This window comes from Salmo salar, chromosome 11 (assembly GCF_965601325.2).
Source record: "Salmo salar chromosome 11, fSalSal1, whole genome shotgun sequence".
NCBI classification, from domain to species: Eukaryota; Metazoa; Chordata; class Actinopteri; order Salmoniformes; family Salmonidae; genus Salmo; species Salmo salar.
In genome coordinates this window covers 95,106,130-95,128,798 of record NC_138301.1, presented here as the reverse complement: position 1 = coordinate 95,128,798, position 22,669 = coordinate 95,106,130, and the positions used below count along the sequence as shown (strand labels likewise).

At 43.3% G+C, this 22,669-nt stretch overlaps 1 long non-coding RNA gene across 1 annotated transcript; it reads left to right on the top strand.

Moving 5' to 3' along the window:
- The first annotated feature begins 10,297 nt into the window (after positions 1-10,297).
- Positions 10,298-13,192, top strand: LOC145858933 (uncharacterized). Its single transcript, XR_014379320.1, has 2 exons — positions 10,298-10,517; positions 11,882-13,192. It is a non-coding gene; the product is annotated as an uncharacterized LOC145858933 (long non-coding RNA).
- Positions 13,193-22,669: the final 9,477 nt, after the last annotated feature.

Sequence of the window (22,669 nt, the reverse complement as noted above, 5' to 3'; positions counted from 1 at the left end):
AAGGCAGCTGGGACCATAGTCACCAAGAAAACAATTGGTAACACACTACGCCGTGAAGGACTGAAATCCTGCAGCGCCCGCAAGGTCCCCCTGCTCAAGAAAGCACATATACATGCCCGTCTGAAGTTTGCCAATGAACATCTGAATGATTCAGAGGACAACTGGGTGAAAGTGTTGTGGTCAGATGAGACCAAAATGGAGCTCTTTGGCATCAACTCACCTCGGCCGTGTTTGGAGGAGGAGGAATGCTGCCTATGACCCCAAGAACACCATCCCCACCGTCAAACATGGAGGTGGAAACATTATGCTTTGGGGGTGTTTTTCTGCTAAAGGGACAGGACAACTTCACCGCATCAAAGGGACGATGGACAGGGCCATGTACCGTCAAATCTTGGGTGAGAACCTCCTTCCCTCAGCCAGGGCATTGAAAATGGGTCGTGGATGGGTATTCCAGCATGACAATGACCCAAAACACACGGCCAAGGCAACAAAGGAGTGGCTCAAGAAGAAGCACATTAAGGTCCTGGAGTGGCCTAGCCAGTCTCCAGACCTTAATCCCATAGAAAATCTGTGGAGGGAGCTGAAGGTTCGAGTTGCCAAACGTCAGCCTCGAAACCTTAATGACTTGGAGAAGATCTGCAAAGAGGAGTGGGGCAAAATCCCTCCTGAGATGTGTGCAAACCTGGTGGCCAACTACAAGAAATGTCTGACCTCTGTGATTGCCAACAAGGGTTTTGCCACCAAGTTCTAAGTCATGTTTTGCAGAGGGGTCAAATACTTATTTCCCTCATTAAAATGCAAATCATTTTCTAACATTTTTGACATGCATTTTTCTGGATTTCTTTGTTGTTATTCTGTCTCTCACTGTTCAAATAAACCTACCATTAAAATTATAGACTGATAATTTCTTTGTCAGTGGGCAAACGTACAAAATCAGCAGGGGATCAAATACTTTTTTCCCTCACTGTAAGTAGTTACAAATTAGATCAAATGTAGTAAGTTGTTGCAAAGTTGTTAATTAGCTAAAATCCTTAAGTTAACCGTGATGTGATTCGTACACGCAACCTTTGGGTTACTAGACGTTCACGTTATACACCCATCCATCCTCCCACATCAACTTCCCTTGTTCTGTTTTTGGCTTAAGTAACCTTCTGTCTTACATAACCATACCAAACATAACATCATACTCATTTGAGTGTCACAGATTTACGTTTACTATGTTACGTCTAGTCGTTGAGGGCAGCCTGGCCCAATGGGGTCTGCCTGTCTGACTGCCTGACTACCTGGGGAGCAGGGGAACAGAGGAGAGAGTCAGCTGTATGCGTCTGACCCTTTGTCTGACTACTCTGAGAGGAGCGATGTACAGGTCCAGTGATAACTCTCTAACATGTCAGTTGTGAGTACAGTCCTTTGCTGAGGTACTCATGGTAACATCACAAGTAACCTTTCAGATATTGGTATTTCTTTTTTCCACTTGGTCTTTAATGCTTAGGGAAAGGTGTATTTATATATTATTTGTATATCAAAATACATGACATTTGAGAAAATCACATTCAGGTTCCATGCCCATGTATAATGCGAAAGCATGCAATTCTTCAACACAAACTCTAACATTCTGCAATACTAAACATTGGATACTGTATTCCCATTGGAGATTACTGAGAGTCTCTGCCAGATTATTCTCCACAATTGTTGGAGACAATCCCCATTGAGAAACGGTATACAGACCATAACCCCAGTAATGTTAAACCACAGTCATACCACAGCATCCCAGACTCTTCAAAACTGTATCGTATTAGCAGGCCTCCTGTCAAATCACAGCCATTGTTTTTTCCTGTATCATAAAGATGAGGAAAGTATGAGGTTGTTTTGTATCATACATGACTCCCTGAGCAATTGTGGATCACAGACTTATTTCAAATGCACACATAAACACTCTCTTACTCTCGACCTCAACTAATGAAAGAGCCTGGGTTTGGCCATAGCATTCATGCGTGCCCTATCCTTGTAACAAGGCTGATTTTAATAAGGCCTTATTTGTCATTAAGGTGAGTAATGAGTATACTGGCCGAGTGGGCCCAGAGGGAGGCATCAAAACAGTTCATATTGTTTTAGACCATATTTATTCAGCTGCAGGAGCCTCATTACCAAAGCCCTATTCTCCCCCACTCTCTCTCCCTCCATTTTCTCCTTCTTTTGCTTCTTAGGGTCCTACATAGGAACAATAGGTGTACAATTAGCCAGGGCCGGCAGGGCGAGCGTTTGATGTCCCCCTGGAGTGGTTGCTGTGGTGGTGAGGCTAGGAGAGCCAGGGATGGCTGCATGGGCTCCTGCTTTACTGGTTTCTCTGAAGCCTTATTTGCTCCCAGCACACAAAAGCCAGGCTATAAATAAGCTGCTGGCGGCCACAATATGCCAGAAATAATGTTTATCTTTCCCTCCTAAAGCACAGGGCCCTCATTAGCTCCCGGGGGCGCAGAGAGAGAGGCGGGAGCCGCCATTCAGCCACTTTACCCCCTCTGCCCTCTGCTCCTCTTTACTCTCATCCTCCCATCTCTCACTCCGCCTGTCATTAGACGCCTGTAGTGTAGTGTAGTGCTGGTAGTAGTGGTGCTGGTGTGGTGCACGAGACGTCTCTGTGGTAGGGGGGCTGTGATGGTGGAGATTCTCTGTTATTGAAACATTCATATATCCAAGAGAAGAACCGCATTTAAATGAATCAATAAAATGCATTGTCATCTTGAAGTGCAGTTCAAGTACAGGTACCATAAAACCATTGGTAAGCATGGCATGCATTTTCCTGGCAGAAATACTTGACAGAAAAATTCCACATGTAATTTGGATTTAATATTACTCCCAAACAGTACCATCTCCCCTCAAATTACACAGAAAGCTTTATTACATCAAAAGTATAGTTATTTATTTTGTTTGTAAACAAAAGATGCTCCCTATAAATTAAATCTGACATTTAATTTAATCAGGATGTCAACTCCTTTCCAATCCTTACAGTCATTTATCCCTGTGATTTGCGCCATCACTATGACATCAGTAAGCCATCACTGTGGTAATAAGACTCTACTAACGGCAACCAGCCCTTACAGGCGCTAATTTGATTCAATGTAGTTAAATATGTTAGGACAGACAGTAAAGCTACCACCAAATAACAAACTAAATTTGGTCTATGCTGCTAATCTTCTCAACTCCAGAGCATTAAAAAAAATAATAATAATAATTTCCTGCGGGATCATGCTTTCCCTTGGAAATTCGATCATTTGATAGGCCTACCATGAACCCATGTCACCCACAACTTAATACATGCCTGTAGCAGGGCAAGGTCAAATCTTTAGGCTAAACCATTTCATTTTGAATTGGCACAGAAAATGATTTGGTTGCAAATGCAATTGAGGTCATGTAAATAATTGTTAGGCTACTCATTTTGTATCCCCAGGTGCCATGCTGTGTGACCATGAAAGCCTGCATCTGGACCTGCGCGTAAAATCATGTGGCTGCCTACTACACCATGGAAGGCCCTTCACCATTGACATAAAAATTACTAATGTGTTGCATAATTGCAATTTGGAATGCTCTAAGGCACTGCATCTCAGTGCAAGCGGTGTCACTACAGTCCCTGGTTCAAATCCAGGCTGTATCACATCTAGCCGCAACTGGGAGTCCCATAGGGCGGCGCACAATTGGCCCAGCGCTAGCCGGGGTAGGCCATCATTGTAAATAAGAATTTGTTCTTAAATAAAGGTTAAATAAAAAAATAGAAAATAGAAAGTTCAGTCAAAGAGAATTATGGGTAATGTAGTCATTCTAGAGTTTACAAATTGGCCATGAAAGCACGGTTACCCATAACAACGATCATAAACAGAAAAAAAACGGGAAAATAACACAAAAAACAGAGGAATATAATGATGTCCCCGGACAACAATCTTCTTTTGAACATAAACTGAAGAAAATTGGCACAAAGTTGTAGGAGAAGACCCCACTGCAAGTATGTGGCTTACTGTATTATAATATAGATCATTATCTCTACCCCTTTTAAATCCTTTCTAACATAATTTATCGCTGTGATTTACACCACCACCATGCCATTACTGTGGTAATAAGACTCTATGTTTGAATACTAGTCACACTCACCTGCTGACAGCCTGATCAGTGGCTACCTCTCTCAGTACCCATGTCCCTGTGGGGCTCAGATGGCATGCGCTGCTTTGACGTCCCCAATACTCCCCACCAAAAGGCCAACCATTCAGAGCTAAAGGCCAGGGTGGGTCCCAGCCAAGGGGGTGGAGCGGGGGTTTCTCGAATGGAAACTCAGGCCGTAACAGGGCCAATTCATGGGTGAACATGAAACACAGAGCGGAAATTTAATTGCATGCATGCTTTGTGAACGCACAATGGAGTCCTGTAACATTTTAGGAGCCATATGAATTGGTCTGAAGCGGGCTGTTGAAAATGTGCAGTGTTCAGTCCCCATCAGCTGCCCTGGCAACGGAGCGCCGTAGCATTTCCATCGTGATGGAGGCCAAGTCCGTGGGATTTGTTGCATGACAGAGGCCGTAAGTTTACTATCATACACATGCCGCATTTCTTTATATGTGAGTGTGCGTTCGCTGACATTCAGTGTTACTGGTAAAACAGGGTACGATCGGCACTGACAGTTTTATTGTCAAATTTTTCACCACTGTGACCACTTCATTGTGGAACCGTACTAACACGGATTGGAATGCTCCCATCACTATGAAGTCAACTGAAATACTAAAGGGAGAGAGTGTTCTCTATAATGAATATTTTTGCTAGATAGGTGAAAAGTAGTGTTTGAACATAAACATCAAGCAAGTGATCCATCCCTGATCATATCATACTGTTTCTTGGCTGGTTCTGCCAGTGCAATGACATGCTACATGCTAATGCAGTGCATGAGGAAAACATGTTCTGTGGGCATTTGATCATGAATTTGACATTGATGATAATCTACGCCTGGCATGACGCTCCGTGTGTGTGTGTGTGTGTGTGCTGTGTCTGTGTGTTCATGTGCATGCGCAAGGTAGTGGTAAGTGCAGTGGCGTTGTTTCAATTATGCTGTGACAGAGCTGTTCTAATTGATTTCTGTCTGAAAAAGCCCTGCACTTATTTTAGCGTGTCTTTGTGTAGCGGCAGAGTGACAGAGTCAGCTCCAAAGAGCTGAAGGTTGTTTTTTTGGCTGAAATAAAGAGCCCTGCAGTGTGCGCGCACACACACACACACACACACACACACACACACACACACACACACACACACACACACACACACACACACTTAAGGTTTAGTGATGCCGGGTGTTTGTTATAAATTTCACTCTAACTTCACTGGGACTTTGATCTGTGATGCTGCTGACGGGAGACAGTGTGGGGGACTGTTTGATTTCGTAAAGGATGAAGGAGGATATAGAATATGGTACATAAAAGCGTATTTCTTTGTTGGGAAAGCAGAGGGAGATAGAATGGTGTATTGAAGTGCTGGAGTGATGAGGAGGGTGTTGAATCATTCTTCTCCTACACATACTCAGACACACTCACACACACTCACACACATTGGATAGAGATCCTATTGAGGGGAATATTATAGATGGACCTAGTGTTCACAGACCAAGGACTGAGCCTACCTACCTCACAATGCCGCCCCACACAAAGCTTCAGTCGCCCTCAACACAAATTGATAGTTTTTTTCACTGATGGTAAGGAGAACACACATGGCAGGAGAGAATGCAATAAAGGCCACCGTGGATGATCACAGAAAGTGGGATGACATTGAAGGAGATTAAACATTTCACTGCACGGCCCGCAGTGGAGGCATTATTTTATGGGGTGAATGCTTTTTTTAACATGGTCCATCTCTTAAGGCTGCCTAAGAGTTTCCATTCCCCTGTCACATTCTATCCTTTCTTCTCCTCCTTCCCACCCATCCACTCTGGATGTTCATCTCTAGGCTGAGGTGTGGCCCTGCTTTGGCATATGGGTGGGGTATTGGGGGTCAGGCAGGCTGGGAGTGTTGAATACCTCCTCATGACAGGCTTTTTAATGCAAGTCAGGCAAGAGAAAGTAGTGGGAGAGAAATAGAAGGGGAGAGAGAGAGAGAGAGAGAGAGAGAGAGAGAGAGAGAGAGAGAGAGAGAGAGAGAGAGAGAGAGAGAGAGAGAGAGAGAGAGAGAGAGAGAGAGAGAGGAGAGAGAGAGAGAGAGAGAGAGAGAGAGAGAGAGATCTCAGTACCTCCATACTTATGGTATAAGGTATGAATGCACACACACAATACAAACTATGACAAGAGGGCCAAAGCACTGGACACGTGTATCCTGCAGTCTTATTCACAGCACAACAAGACCGCTTCCATGTGCCAAGTTTTTCTTCATTACCAGGTGAAGGAGGGGAGAAGGAGAGAGAGAGAGAAAGAGAGAGAGAGACAGAGAGACAGAGCAAGAGAGAGAGAGAGCGAGAGTGAGAGAGAGAGAGAGAGAGAGAGAGAGAGGGAGAGAGAGAGAAGTGGGGAGGGGGGAGAGGCTGCCCCCGCTAAGGCAGTCTAGTCCAGTTCAGTAATATCTCTATAATAAATCAGTGCGCAGCATGACAACAATAATCCCAATGAGAGGATTGATTGGTAGGGCCCAAACAAACTAGGAGATTGAAAAACGATGATGTACTTTGCATATGTTTTAATGAAACAAGTGCTATTTGTATTGTTGGTGCTAGCTTTTGGACTGTGTACAGGAGTATGAAGGAGGAGTCAAATGCCAATACACACTCTAGCCAGATCTCTCAACCTGATGAAACACAAGAATAATCAGATTTGGACAGAGGCTTTTGGGAGTGGCAGTTCACGGTCCCTAAATCCTGGGTGATGATATGTCTGTAGACAGAACAATAAGTACTTCTAAGGATGAAAGTCCTGGCTAGGTTTTCCTCCGAGGGGGTGTATTGTGACTTGTCACTACATAATCCAAGCAACTTCCAAGAAAACAGGGAAGGGAGAAAGCAATGATGTAGCAAGCACAGCACAACCTGAGATTTTGTGTGCAGAAAGTAATGGGGACTTCAAGTTGAGTTTGTGTTTTTGAAAATATGCACACTGTGCAGGGTGTATTTGTGGGATATGTCATGTTCTGTGTGTGTGTGTGTGTGTGTGTGTGTGTGTGTGTGTGTGTGTGTGTGTGTGTGTGTGTGTGTGTGTGTGTGTGTGTGTGTGTGTGTGTGTGTGTGTGTGTGTGTGTGTGTGTGTGTGGTGTGTGTGTGTGTCCCACATTGTCCCTTGTAGAGGAACCCTTGGGTGTCAATCAGTCAGTAAGTCAGGGAGGTCAAGAGAAAGACAGTGAGTAGGATAACAACAACATGGATTCTCCTCTGTCAACCACAACACAGCTAGGACATCCTGTCTGTCATTATACACATGAACACTGCACGGCACTTAGGAAGAACTCCTCTTTTCTCACTCTCACTGCCTTTCTAGCACTGCATTGTCGTTGCGTGTGTAACAATATTACAGTATATCTTCCATGTTGATGGAAGCTTTTTACACTTGTTGGTAGTGGGATCAACTAGCTCTCACAGTCTCACATCAGAATTAGACGTTCATCCGTGTTTCTTAAACGTCACATTTCAAAGTTGTTGTAATTGTCGAGTTTCTTTAAGGTTAAGAAATCTTAAGGTTAGGCATTTACTAAGAATGGTTAAGGTAAGGGTTGTTTGGAATAGGCTTCAAACCCGAAATATCAAAAACCCCTTTCTATCACTGCATTTGAACTCACATCCTTTGGAATCAGAGGCAGATACTGACGTACATCCAGAATCCCCGTCCAGCAAATCCCAAACCTTCTTGAAGGTAACAGCGCTCGATGTTGCCCCTAGTGGCCGGTTTCCACATCATCTCCTGACGTCCTCAGACATGCGGACGCGAGCGCTGCGGGGACCGGCGGGGGGATCCCGGGGGGGCCCCTGCAGTGTGGTTATGGTTCAAGGGTCAAATTATTCATAAACAAAGGACTGAACTGTACAGGCCAAGTGTAGCTTGTGAACATGGCCTACATCATGTTTCATATAGGTACCTAGCCAATACATTACACAATTGTCCTTTACCTATTGCAGGATTTGACCTCCTTGGAGCACATTAGCAGGGGTCTAATATATGAGGCAAATTCAACTGAATATAAACTTGAGCTCTATTCATTTCAATTGGGAAGTTTTTTTGGAAACACTTGAACAACATGTTTTTCTCACTGGCAGAATATTACTATCTTAGAATCTTGAGAATAACAGTTACTTTACTGAAGAAGATTGGGAGAGGCTACACAATGTGACAGTCTACCATAAAGCACGTCACATTCAGGAGAGATTTTCAGGTGATGGCAGAGCAAATGTCTGTGTAACCAATATTGATCCATACTGCTTAGCTTGATGAATGAGAGAGGAGAAATAGAAGGATAGAGAAGAGGAGGAGGAGGAGGAGGAGGAGGAGGAGGAGGAGGAGGAGATGTGAGGGGAAGTGAGTGAGTTAGAGCGATTCCAGACGATTGTAATTCCAGGAACTCCATTTCGTATTGGTGATAACATCTGTGGAAAGATGATTTGTAACCTTGCCCATATCTCTCACCCCAAAGTTACTGCACCACTGTACACTTTGATGTTAGAGAGGGGAGGGCATTCTAGTTTTTCGGTGTGAGCGTGGTGTGCGTGGTTGTGTGAAGGCGAGCAGTATACTATACAGCAGCAAAGCAACAGAGCAGAGAAGGTCTTGGCTCATAAAAGCTTTCCTGTGGAGCAGTGAGAGAGAGAGAGGCAGATACTGAGAGAAAGACCTCCATCTAAAATGGATTTCTGAGGTGACTCAAACCTGACTGGTTTATAAAGTCATATAGCAATAGGCCTACATAAGACAAAGGAGATTTAGAACTTTGATGATCAATAAAAACGAATGAGCAACTTTAAATGAGTACTGAATATTGTCACTGCTATAATAAGAAATAGCCTAAAAGTTCAGAAAATACTATAATATAGAATAAATGTCCAATACAATCAATAAGATTCAAATCATATTATTGCCATTGTCAAGATAAAAACAGGATCAAAGGTCATGTAAATTCAATTCAAAATCCATTATTTGTCCGAAAAATATGGCGTTTACAGTATGCATACGGGACTACACTGACCTACCACACGTCTGGGTTCAGCTGCATGCTGATAAATTGCACTAGTCGATGTTAGTCTTTTTTCGACATAGACCAAAATGGGTCAACTTCGTAACATTTCTGTCTGACAAACAAGTGCATTTAAAAAGTAGCTAGCTATGTTAGCTAACAAATTAGGTTACTTGGAAAAGTGTGGACGTAGCCGAAATGTATACACCTAATTGGGACATAAAAAATAAAAATTCAGCAATGAACAAAATTACACTATTATTTAACACACTGTTTAATTTCGATTATCCATCAGGCTTTTATTTCAAGTTTAAATAAACAGTAACATTCCCTAATATTTGAAAAACAAATATCAAACTTAAAAGGCTATATAATCTATACAATGACTGCCTCCATTTCTGCCACTTTTATAAGATTCCTTAAAGGTTATAAAACAGTATTGTAATTAGTATTATTATGCTTTTCATATATCCTATGTGTAGGCCTATTGTCATAAATATGTGTGAATATGATTATGATAAAACGGTGCCTTAGCGCCATGCAGTGGTGGGATACATTTTCTAATAAAATACTTGTGAACCTAGAGGGTCAGAGACTACTGTACATGGAGCTAGTTGATTTATTGAGCACCGTGTGTAACCCGTTTCTCACTGTTGTCATAGGAGGTGTAATTGTATAACATTTTATTCATTCACTTTAATAATGCTATTCTAAATTTGATCTATTGCGTGCTGATGTAGACCTATCTAAATAAATATTTATTAGCAAAAGTTTGTGTACATTTTTAGACAGTATAGCCTATAGCTTAAACTATTTGTTTGATGAAAAATACGCTATGTAATGTAGTTGGGTGAAATGTCTACACTTTTCAGTTAATCATAATAAGAGCATTGGTCCATTGACATATTCTCAAGTTTTAAGGGTATTTAAATGTCCGTTATTACGTTATTATGTGTCTCATGAAAATAATCTAAACAAACTTTGATTCATCCCAAAAGTCTACATTGATGTAGAAAATGTAAAAGCTACAAGTCTCTATATAAAAAAAAATCCATCTGAGAAAAATGGGGTCGATCAGGTAAAATTGTTAGAATAACTTCCGCTCTCCTCGCCAATTGCTAAGAAAACTCAGAACCCCCTGCCTCCTATATAATGACCCAGGCAATTTTAGCTCCACGAGACATGTGCTGGGGAAAGTAGAAAATGTTCAAGGAGACCTTTTGATAATATATTTTTTCTCTCAAAAAGTTTGAACAAGTTCAGATGCCACGCTGTCGGAGATGGTCTTCAAGTAATGACGGCTGCGGTGTTGGTGGGCGACTGACTAGGAGTTTCACCAACTCTGGGTATTCATTTTCACACAAGCAGTTCTACTTAACCCGTTTTTTAAATGCTTATTCATTTCTGATGTAATATGTTCTAATATAATAACGTTATGTATTAATTGTTCGTTTTTTCTAAAAACATTTATGTTTATACATCTTTATTGTAGGCTATTGTATATTTACTTATTTTTGCATAGCCCAATGAAGGACTTTTTCCTCGTTTATTTTGCATATCCTGACTGTTAAATAAATAAACAGTGATGATATCAAAATGTCAGTGAAATATCTTCTCACACAGCAAATATCAAAGTGTCCGTCTAAAATAAACAGATGAAATAAATAAAACCAACTACATTTCAAAGGAATATATGATTTAATTTCGTTGTTTAGGCATATTCAATGATAGGCTGTGAATTAACAATTACAAATTAACAACAACTATCTAGTGTAGCCTAATTTAATTTGTTCTTGTATATTTCATGGTATAGATATTTACATTATTGAAGCTGATTTAATTGGAAAGCAGTGTTAGTGATAATGAAAGAAGAACAATCTCACCGTGGAATATCATTTAGCTCCCGTAGTTCTTGTCAAGTCAATAATGTATGCTGGAGTCGCTTATCTCTGTCCGCGTGCCTTCAGCAAAGATTTTTCTGCCACAGTTTCAAAATCAATTGCGGCACAGACATTCAGGTATCTAATATCACTTCCACGTCTTTTGAACTGTTTAGACATTTAGGAGATACGGGTGTGAAAAGTTTTCAAAATGATGCTTGCAAAATAGGCTAAATCAGTTGTAGGAAAAATATAATTGAATCTGTTTTTATTATTCTATTTTCACACCAAAGAAACAGAAACAACGACATAGACTATGAAGTGAAATTATGTGAATTGTGCATATTATAATACTTTTTTGGAAGGCTTTCAAGTTATGTATACAGCAGGTAGAAACAATCCCTTTGTTAAAATCCTATGGTGATTTATTTTTCTGAACAGGTCAAGGTGAAATCAAAACAACAAACTGTTTGCCTTTATCTATCTTCTCTTATGTTCTACCATTCATTACAGCCAAACATATCCTGCAACATTATTCTCAGCTAACAACAGCATGCACTCTCCACAGGTTGTGAGGACCCACAAAATAACCCAGGGCCATGTGTATACACTGCATATACAGTATGAATATAATGTGCATTAAATACACTGAATTCATACTCTGCTATGAGCTATGGGGTCATACAATAATACCCTCCAATCAACATCAAATGCCTTCACGTTTTTCTCAGAATTCCCTCTTCGTTGGAGATAGTCTACATTCTTTGAATGAATCATCAAACTGGCCACAGACAGCATAATAATTCTCTCTTCTTTCTCTTATTTTTCAGGGTATTGTTTCATGGAAGTTTTGCACATGGAAAAGCCATCAATTAAACCTTTTTTCCCACCATTAGAATTAGATATGGAATGGAGCAGAGGAGTCTAGAGTGGTGACTGTTCCTCACTAACGCCTGGCCGGCCGGAGGAAAGGAGAAACCCCCATGTGCAACTGTTTAAAAGAAGAGAGCGCTCTCCATCTTCCTTTGTCAGAGGCCCTACTGACAGTGGGACACATCTGTTGCATAGAAATAGAGACTGCTGACTAAAAACATAGGCAGTCAGAGGGGCTGCCAGCTTAAAAAGAGAACGTAATGGTAGAGTAGGATGTCGAAAACATTAACCTCACTCTCCAACAGGAACAAGATAAGAAGCTTGAATCTCCAAAGTCTCTCCTTTACCCCTCAGTGCACGGCATACTGTACCTTATCTATCAAGCGTGTATCTGTCTGGGACTGTGTCTGTCTGTGTGTATGCACATAGTGTCTGTTTCTGTGCATAGGTGTGTGTGTGTGTGTGTGTGTGTGTGTGTGTGTGTGTGTGTGTGTGTGTGTGTGTGTGTGTGTGTGTGTGTGTGTGTGTGTGTGTGTGTGTGTGTGTGTGTGTGTGCACGCACATGTGCGTGTGTGTGCATGTGTGTGTATGTGTGTGTGTGTCCGTGCATAGGTGTGTGCGTGTGTGTGCGTGCATGTGTGTGTGTGTGTGTGTGTAGCTCATGTATGTTTGAGCAACCATAGCTACCACGTCTACAGTACTGTTTCTCTTCTGTCTCCTTGCCATTTGATCTGGGAGCAGAGAACCTTTCCTTTGTGTTCCTTGTTGTGTTTGTCCACTTGAGTGAAAAAGGAATTTTTAGGGGCTCATTTCTCCTCTCAGTTTACCCTGCAACGGCTGCTTGGTGATGCTTTTATGATTAATAAGGCCAAATTAAAACCAGAGAAGGCAGAGAATAGAGAGAGGGGAGCTACAGTGGTCTGCTAGAAAGCATGAGAAACAAGGCAGGATCCGTGGGACGGCTATTTCTGCTATCGATGACGTGCTCTTCTCTAATGAAACCTGTCGAAAAAGACAAATGGATGTGGCGCTATTGTAATGAGTGTACAGACTTCCACTTTAAAGTGCTTTTAGACAAACAGTGGGCCGATAGCACAAGGAAACAATGCATTTTTTGGTTGCATGTCAGTCATTGTCGTCATCAAGGCACGCTAGTAACAGTATTAGTCTATCAGTTGAAATTATTTTGCAAACATTAGTGTTGTTTTACAGTGCAATGCCAAATGCCAACCCAAATGAGGTAGAGGAAATAAAACATGCAAATTCTCTGCTTTTAGTCATGCATAGTTGATTATCTTTTAAATATAGTTCTGGGGAATATGCAAGGATAGAAAGCTAGTTAGTAGATCATTATGTCTTCCTTGTTGCCTATCTATGTAATGATCAAGAGAAGATCCTGGCTTTGATTTCAAGCACGTTTTCAAATGAAACTTGAATGGACTAGCAGAGAGACAGAGAGACAGAGAGACATATTTTCAGGAGATTGCAGTGTAAGTGCCTGCAGCAAGACCTTGCATTTATGTGGCACTCTGAAATGGTGCCTCGCTCTGTGGGTGTGTGCCCATGGGTGTGTGCCCATGACAGTTTGTGTGGTTACACCCATTGTTAATTTCAGATCCCATTAATTAAGAAAGAACATAATGTGAAATAACCTGAATCTGAGCTACTGCAGTGTGCCTTATAGAAATGTAATGGCTCATCTGTCTCTGTGTGATCTGTTGGACAACAACTCTCCCTGGTGGAGAAATAAAGCACTGCTGGAGTACAACACAAGGAAATCCTCCTGTGGTCTCAAAAACATAACCTTTAGGATCCAATTTCATATGTCAAATCCTTTCTAATACTAGAGTTTAATTGAGTTTGCCTGGAATAATGGTGTCAATAGACTAATCCCAAAAGTGCAAACTCCAAACTATATCAAGCTCGTTAACGTATTTGACTGTTGTTTACTAATAACAGGCCTTGTATTGTTACTGACTTACAGAGTTTTAGAGGGGTTTCCCTTCACTTAACATCTGTGGAAAGCTGGATGTTGAATGTAAAGATTTACTGTAACAATGTGCTCTAATCTAGAATCCTAATGTTCACCCATCTCAGGAGCACACACTCAGGACTATCCTGATCAAATTATTTGTGCTCGGCTGTTTGATTAAATCCATGAAAACCAAAAATGTGCTTTTTGGTCTTCATTTGAGGTTAGGGTTAGGCATTAGGGTTAGCATTGTGGTTAAGGTTAGGTTTTATGACTTTGTGTCTGTGCCAACTAGTGGACACTGCAGAGCTGCCTCCAGAACAAGATTCATAATGAAACACTAACCTGCGGGTTTTTTCATCACATACTGTACATCCCCTCATGACTACCACTTAACCCATTTCAATAACACCAGGAAAACAGAAACCATCTCTTTTGCCAAATGTGCAACCCGAGCCCCAGATTCCCCTCAGATGTGTCAAATTCCATTCAATAAGAATCTCAACATCCCAGCTGCCTAAGCGCTCTCAGGTAAATCTTCACTCGGTGCATTATCAGAGGGGAGTAATTCGCTTCAATATTTTATTCCCAGAGGAAATGACAGATTGTTTTTGCGTGGAGCCTATTTGATGTTGGCTCAGAAGAGACTAATACTCTGGGCTTTGAAGTCCCCAGTGCTTTTATCTCCCTCTATTTACTTTGGCTGAAGTGTTAAGTGGAGTTTTCATTTGGCCTGAAGGATGTAATAGCCTGCGAATGAGAGATTTACAGGAAGGGAAACTGCAACTCTGCCGCTGCGCACTCCTTTTAGGCCCCGGAAACAAAAACCATTTATGCAAATGTAGAACAGAGTCCGAAAACACTTGCAGACAAAATCAGATGTTTTCCAACAGGCTGCCAAATTGGCAAATTTTCCATCGCTTCAACAGGGAGCCTATAAAGAAAAGCTTTTGATGGCTCTCTGCTTGGAGAGGAAGCTTTGCAGGAGCTAGTCCTTGTAGCCATCTGGAAGATAACACAGGCTTTAGACAGCCTGGCTGGCAAGCCTCACACAGGGAGACTGGAGATCGATCTTAGGAAATAATATTAGGGCTAATATAAGATTCAGTACTTGCTCTTAGAAAATAGTGATGTTTCACTAGGATTTTGGGTGTGTTGTTCTTTTTCTGACTCAATGGGAGTTAAACGTAGGATAATTAGTTTACAGAGATGAAATATCATAATAAGACATCCATGTTGATAGTCTTTTCTCATATTATAGTTTATAGACAGGTTTCCCATGGCAGCCTGCTGGTTGTTATATTTGCCCCCCCTAGTTTTCTGAGCCAAAAAAGTATATATGTGTGTTTATTATTATTTATTTTTTCATGTCTGTGCATAAAAGACAGTAAAAACACCAGGATATCAGCTCCAACTGATTAAAATGTTGGAAATCTGTTCCCAAGTTTTCCCACACATAATACAGACACGTGATCGTATACAAATGTAAGCAAGGTTTGAAATTATTATGTTTTAGTCAAAATGTTATCTGTTAGGGCTTCTTGCGGTCAATTTGCAGTCTATAAATTATTAGCAAATTATGTTCCAGCCCCCCGTCCATCCACTCAGGAGAAAATTGGCCCGCGGCTGAATCTAGTTGATGATCCCTGCTATAGAAGATGCCGAGGTCTAATCGTTTAAGCTGATGCTTTACAAGTTGATGGCTGACCATCTTACAACAGGTAATGATTTTAACTGTACACATCAGTAACTGAGGCACATAGTAGACATGTGGTCGAGGTGAATGGCCAGCAGTGGAGGCTGCTGAGGGGAGGACGGCTCATAATAATGGCTGGAACGGAGCAAATGGAATGGCATTTGATACCATTCCACCTATTCCACTCCAGCCATTACCGTCAGCCCGTCCTCCCCAATTAAGGTGCCACCAACCTCCTGTGATGGCCAGCCCCTGCCCCAGAACGGGACTGACTGACCCTCTACAGTGGTCATAAATCTTCAGACCATTCAAATATGACCTTCTGGGGCTAACTGCTTTTGAACAGCAACATCTAAAACGTGTCTGTGCAATAAATATGAAAACAATGTGAAGCACGGAGGAGAATCCTGCCATGACCCTAAGCAGCAGACCCTTCAGATCATAGCTCCAGTCGCAGTCAAGTCCAGGGTGTCTGGCGGGGTGCGACTCACAGAGACCAGAGACCCCCTTCCAGCCATTGCTACCCTGACGCCGTGCCTCAGTATATGTGTGTCTGTCTGTCTGTGTGCGTGAGCGGCCCTTTGGTGTTGAACTGATGATGAATCAAAGTCTGCACCTGTCACCTTATAAACCCCACAGACCCCCCAAACTACTCCAGCCCAGACTACCCATGCCCCCCTAAAATGCTATGAGCATCAACCCTGACGACCGCACGGCTCCAGTCCCTCCTCTGACCTCTCTGTGACCCCCAGAGTATCAGGACTCAGCTCCAAATCGGACCCACCACGTTGTCCCCGGCCATGACAGACGCCACACAGACATCCGGAGCGGGGGAGACCCCTGGTCCTGAACAGACAGACAGACAGACAGACAGACAGACAGACAGACAGACAGACAGACACACAGCCAGCCAGCCAGACAGACCACCAACTCTAAAGTGTGTGTGTGTGTGTGTGTGTGTGTGTGTGTGTGTGTGTGTGTGTGTGTGTGTGTGTGTGTGTGTGTGTGTGTGTGTGTGTGTGTGTGTGTGTGTGTGTGTGTGTGTGTGTGTGGACGGGGGGGGGGGGGCATGTTCATCCCAGGTTCACCACATGACGGAGTCCACACACACACACACACACACACACACACACACACACACACACACACACACACACACACACACACACACACACGCACACACACACACACACACACACACACACACACACACACACACCATATCCATATCCACACCAAAACAGTGAAGCTAGGAGGAGATGTCAACACAGCACATGGCTCTCTCACTAAAGTCACACCTGAAACAGTCTCACAGACCATCTGGAGCGACAGCCTGCCGGGCTGAAGAAAGGACGGCTTGATGAGCTCTGTTTGGGAACAATGTACCAGGCAGGAGTACAATGTGAGAAGAGGGAGACAAAAGTTGTTGTGAAGAAAACACTTGAAATGTGGATGTCAAGGCAGTCTGTCTTATCTTCACCTAGCTTTTGACAACAAACACTATTGTAGGTAACATGTATAAACCTAGGTCCCACTTCAATCGAACAGTCCCCAATGGATGTCCTATAGATGATAATACTATCAACAAACCACTAACTGCAAATCTGTTGACACCCAACAGCTTGGTTAGGGTTAGTTTAGGCATTACTGCTGTAAGTACAATGTATTACCATAGGGTTAGGGTTGAGGGTGAGGGTTGAACTGGGATGCGGACATGAAGCTACGGTATGGGTTAGTGGACACATAGTTGTAGAGGACTATCCAAGTGTTACCCTTTCTTTTTTCAGAAGTCTTTCCTTGTTTTCCCTGCAGCCCGGACATTTACAATCTAAATACACTAAATCTATCTGCAAATTGACCTGGCCAAGGCTTTCGACTCTGTCAATCACCACATCCTCATCGGCAGACTCAACAGCCTTGGTTTCTCAAATGACTGCCTCGCCTGGTTCACCAACAACTTCTCTGATAGAGTTCAGTGTGTCAAATCGGAGGGCCTGTTGTCCGGGCCTCTGTCAGTCTCTATGGGGGTGCCACAGGGTTCAATTCTTGGGCCGAGTCTTTTCTCTGTATACATCAATGATGTCGCTCTTGCTGCTGGTGATTCTCTGATCCACCTCTACGCAGACGACACCATTCTAAATGCAAAACGTAAAACTAAATGCATGCTCTTCAACCGATCGCTGCCTGCACCTGCCCGCCCGTCCAGCATCACTACTCTGGACGGTTCTGACTTAGAATATGTGGACAACTACAAATACCTAGGTGTCTGATTAGACTGTAAACTCTCCTTCCAGACTCACATCAAACATCTCCAATCCAAAATTAAATCTAGAATTGGCTTCCTATTTCGCAACAAAGCATCTTTCAGTCATGCTGCCAAACATACCCTCGTAAAACTGACCATCCTACCGATCCTCAACTTCGGTCGATGTCATTTACAAAATAGCCTCCAATACCCTACTCAATAAATTGGATGCAGTCTATCACAGTGCCATCCGTTTTGTCACCAAAGCCCCATATACTACCCACCCCTGCGACCTGTACGCTCTCGTTGGCTGGTCCTCGCTTCATACTCGTCACCAATCCCACTGGCTCCAGGTCATCTACAAGACCCTGCTAGGTAAAGTTCCCCCTTATCTCAGCTCGCTGGTCACCATAGCAGCACCCACCTGTAGCACGCACTCCAGCAGGTATATCTCTCTGGTCACCCCCAAAGCCAATTCCTCCTTCGGCCGCCTCTCCTTCCAGTTCTCTGCTGCCAATGACTGGAACGAACTACAAAAATCTCTAAAACTGGAAACACTTATCCCCCTCACTAGCTTTATGCACCAGCTGTCAGAGCAGCTCACAGAATACTGCACCTGTACATATCCCATCTATAATTTAGCCCAAACAACTACCTCTTCCCCTAATGTATTTATTTATTTATTTTGCTCCTTTGCACCCCATTATTTCTATTTCTACTTTGCACTTTCTTCCACTGCAAATCTACCATTCCAGTGTTTTACTTGCTATATTGTATTTACTTTTTGCCTTTACCTCCCTTATCTCACCTCATTTGCTCACTTTGTATATAGACTTATTTTTCTACTATATTATTGACTGTAGGTTTGTTTTATTCCATGTGTAACTCTGTGTTGTTGTATGTGTCAAACTGCTTGCTTTATCTTGGCCAGGTCGCAAATGTAAATGAGAACTTGTTCTCAACTTGCCTACCTGGTTAAATAAAGGTGAAATAAAAATAAATAAATAAAAAATGATTCATATTTTGGTGGGGGAAAGGATACAGAGGGTTAACATTATTGAACCTCTATAGTGACCTCTATACGGTACCATTATAGAGAACTTGTCCCTCATTTAGGCAGACGTTTTTCAGAAGGGGATAAAATGTAATTGAGTGCTAATTGTATTTGCGCTAACAGCCACATTGTCAGGGCAGGTCCTCGTTTGTATTGTACAGTCTGGAGGCCATTTGACTGCAGCCGCGAGTGGCGGTGAAGCACATACTGTAGCAGGTGAATGAACATGTCCTAATAGGCCATCTGTGGATAGCGCAACAACTCAATTAGTCAACTTCCTCTCGGCGCGGCCGAGCAGTGGCCATTAGACAACCTTGCCACACCAGGAGTGACTCTTCAGTGCTTTTTACCAGACCTCGTTGTCCTCCTCCTCCCTGTGCCTGCTGCCTTACAGCTTGACATTTCATTTGACCCTGACTCTCTGACCTCCACTCTGGCTGGAGGGAGAATCATTAGGCAACACTTCCGTGCACTCATGCTCCTGAGTCCTGCACTCTCCGAAACACAACAGCACTCCTCCCTTCTAACCTGCACTCTAAAGCCATAGGATGTGGTGCTTTAAAAGAATTAGATACCCTGACACAAAAAGGGTGCACCTTGAAAACAGCTGGTCCTACAGAAGGTATTTTCCTTTCATCTGATTGATTAGAATATATCTAATAGACATGCTACTAAGCATGTTTCAACAGCTGAGCTGCACCCCGTGGCATTGCCCCCGATGGACCCTCCTTTGTGTGATGAGTTGAAGACATGCAAAGGCAGGACAACGTCTCAATCAGCACGAGGTCGACTTAATCAAATTTCAGTGTTTCCGCTGGCCTGGAGCTTACAGTAGCCTTCTGCTGGGTTGATAGATGGCTCATTAGGTAAGTTGTGATTAAGAGCTGGCATTTTGATGGGGCATTGATGTGGGAACACCTTGTTTTGCATACAGAGCGTGTGGCACTGCCCGGGCCCCGGCAATCTGTCTCAGTCTGTCACGGACACAGACAACTGTCTCTGAGTGTCACTGCTAATGTGAAGGTCAATGTGACCACAAGATATTCCCCCAAAAACATTAATTACATAGGAAGTGTCACCTATACTCCCTCTCCAGCCTCTAGGTCATCAGGCTGCTGATTATCCCACACACCTGTCACCATCGTCTCGCGCACCTGCGCCTCATGACACTCACCTGGACTCCATCACCTCCTTGATTATCTTCCCTATATCTGTCACTCCCCTTGGTTCTTTCCTCAGGTGTTATTGACTGTTTTCATGTCGGTGCGTTGTTTGTGTTTTGTGTTCATTGTTTCTTTTTTTTATTAATACACTTACTACCTGAACTAGCTTCCTGACTCTCAGCGCACTCGTTACAGAAGTCCTGACCTGTGGCACAGAAAAACAGATCTACAATATGTGTACAGTATGCGCTGTGTATATACACAGATATATTTATGAATGAAACCAGTGAGGTGCAAGGCAACTGACACTATCAGTCATGTTCTGTTTTGTTTCATTGAGTCAGAAACAGAACTGTATTTGTTAGCACAATGGTGTCATACTGATAATCATCTCTGATAAGGGCTGATGAAGATATGGTGTTAATGAGAGAAAAAGCTGTGTCTGGGCTGGTACTGTAACACTACAGAGCAGCTCTCAGGATGTCTCCCACATAGTCTGTAATATGGAGGACAGCTCTCAGCATGTCTCCCACATAGTCTCCAATATGGAGGACAGCTCTCAGCATGTCTCCCACAGTCTGCAATATGGAGGACAGCTCTCAGCATGTCTCCCACAGTCTGTAATATGGAGGACAGCTCTCAGGATGTCTCCCACATAGTCTCCCATATGGAGGACAGCTCTCAGCATGTCTCCCCAGTCTGTAATATGGAGGACAGCTCTCAGGATGTCTCCCACATAGTCTCCAATATGGAGGACAGCTCTCAGCATGTCTCCCACATAGTCTGTAATATGGAGGACAGCTCTCAGCATGTCTCCCACATAGTCTCCAATATGGAGGGCAGCTCTCAGGATGTCTCCCACATAGTCTCCAATATGGAGGACAGCTCTCAGCATGTCTCCCACATAGTCTCCAATATGTAGGGTAGCTCTCAGCATGTCTCCCACATAGTCTCCAATATGGAGGGCAGCTCTCAGCATGTCTCCCACATAGTCTCCAATATGGAGGACAGCTCTCAGCATGTCTCCCACATAGTCTCCAATATGGAGGGCAGCTCTCAGCATGTCTCCCACATAGTCTGTAATATGGAGGACAGCTCTCAGCATGTCTCCCACATAGTCTCCAATATGGAGGGCAGCTCTCAGCATGTCTCCCACATAGTCTGTAATATGGAGGACAGCTCTCAGCATGTCTCCCACATAGTCTGTAATATGGAGGACAGCTCTCAGCATGTCTCCCACATAGTCTCCAATATGTAGGGTAGCTCTCAGCATGTCTCCCACATAGTCTGTAATATGGAGGACAGCTCTCAGCATGTCTCCCACATAGTCTCCAATATGTAGGGTAGCTCTCAGCATGTCTCCCACATAGTCTCCAATATGGAGGGCAGCTCTCAGCATGTCTCCCACATAGTCTCCAATATGGAGGGCAGCTCTCAGCATGTCTCCCACATAGTCTCCAATATGGAGGACAGCTCTCAGCATGTCTCCCACATAGTCTCCAATATGGAGGGCAGCTCTCAGCATGTCTCCCACATAGTCTGTAATATGGAGGACAGCTCTCAGCATGTCTCCCACATAGTCTCCAATATGGAGGACAGCTCTCAGCATGTCTCCCACATAGTCTGTAATATGGAGGACAGCTCTCAGCATGTCTCCCACATAGTCTCCAATATGTAGGGTAGCTCTCAGCATGTCTCCCACATAGTCTCCAATATGGAGGGCAGCTCTCAGCATGGGAGGACAGCTCTCAGCATGTCTCCCACATAGTCTGTAATATGGAGGACAGCTCTCAGCATGTCTCCCACATAGTCTCCAATATGTAGGGGTAGCTCTCAGCATGTCTCCCACATAGTCTGTAATATGGAGGACAGCTCTCAGCATGTCTCCCACATAGTCTCCAATATGTAGGGGTAGCTCTCAGCATGTCTCCCACATAGTCTCCAATATGGAGGGCAGCTCTCAGCATGTCTCCCACATAGTCTGTAATATGGAGGACAGCTCTCAGCATGTCTCCCACATAGTCTGTAATATGGAGGACAGCTCTCAGCATGTCTCCCACATAGTCTGTAATATGGAGGACAGCTCTCAGCATGTCTCCCACATAGTCTCCAATATGTAGGGTAGCTCTCAGCATGTCTCCCACATAGTCTGTAATATGGAGGACAGCTCTCAGCATGTCTCCCACAGTCTGTAATATGGAGGACAGCTCTCAGCATGTCTCCCACATAGTCTCCAATATGGAGGGCAGCTCTCAGCATGTCTCCCACATAGTCTGTAATATGGAGGGCAGATGTGAGAGGAGGTCTGAGGTGTTGATCCAATTCACAGGCCCCTGTATTGACAGAACAGAGGGAAAGCGTTGAAACATGCTAACAGGCCCTCTCCTCCCTTCTCCTCTTTTCTACTTAAAGGCAGATAGCAGAACATTGATACGCCACACCATTCCAACCACTTGACATATAATCAGTGAGACAACATGCCAATGGAATCAATGTCTGGGACTAATCACACAGGCTGTCTCTGAGTGCTCTGAGTGGGACTGTCCCAAATCATATAAAGATATCAAAAGATTAAAGAATCCAGTGTTAAATAGAACACACACACTCAAAGGGTA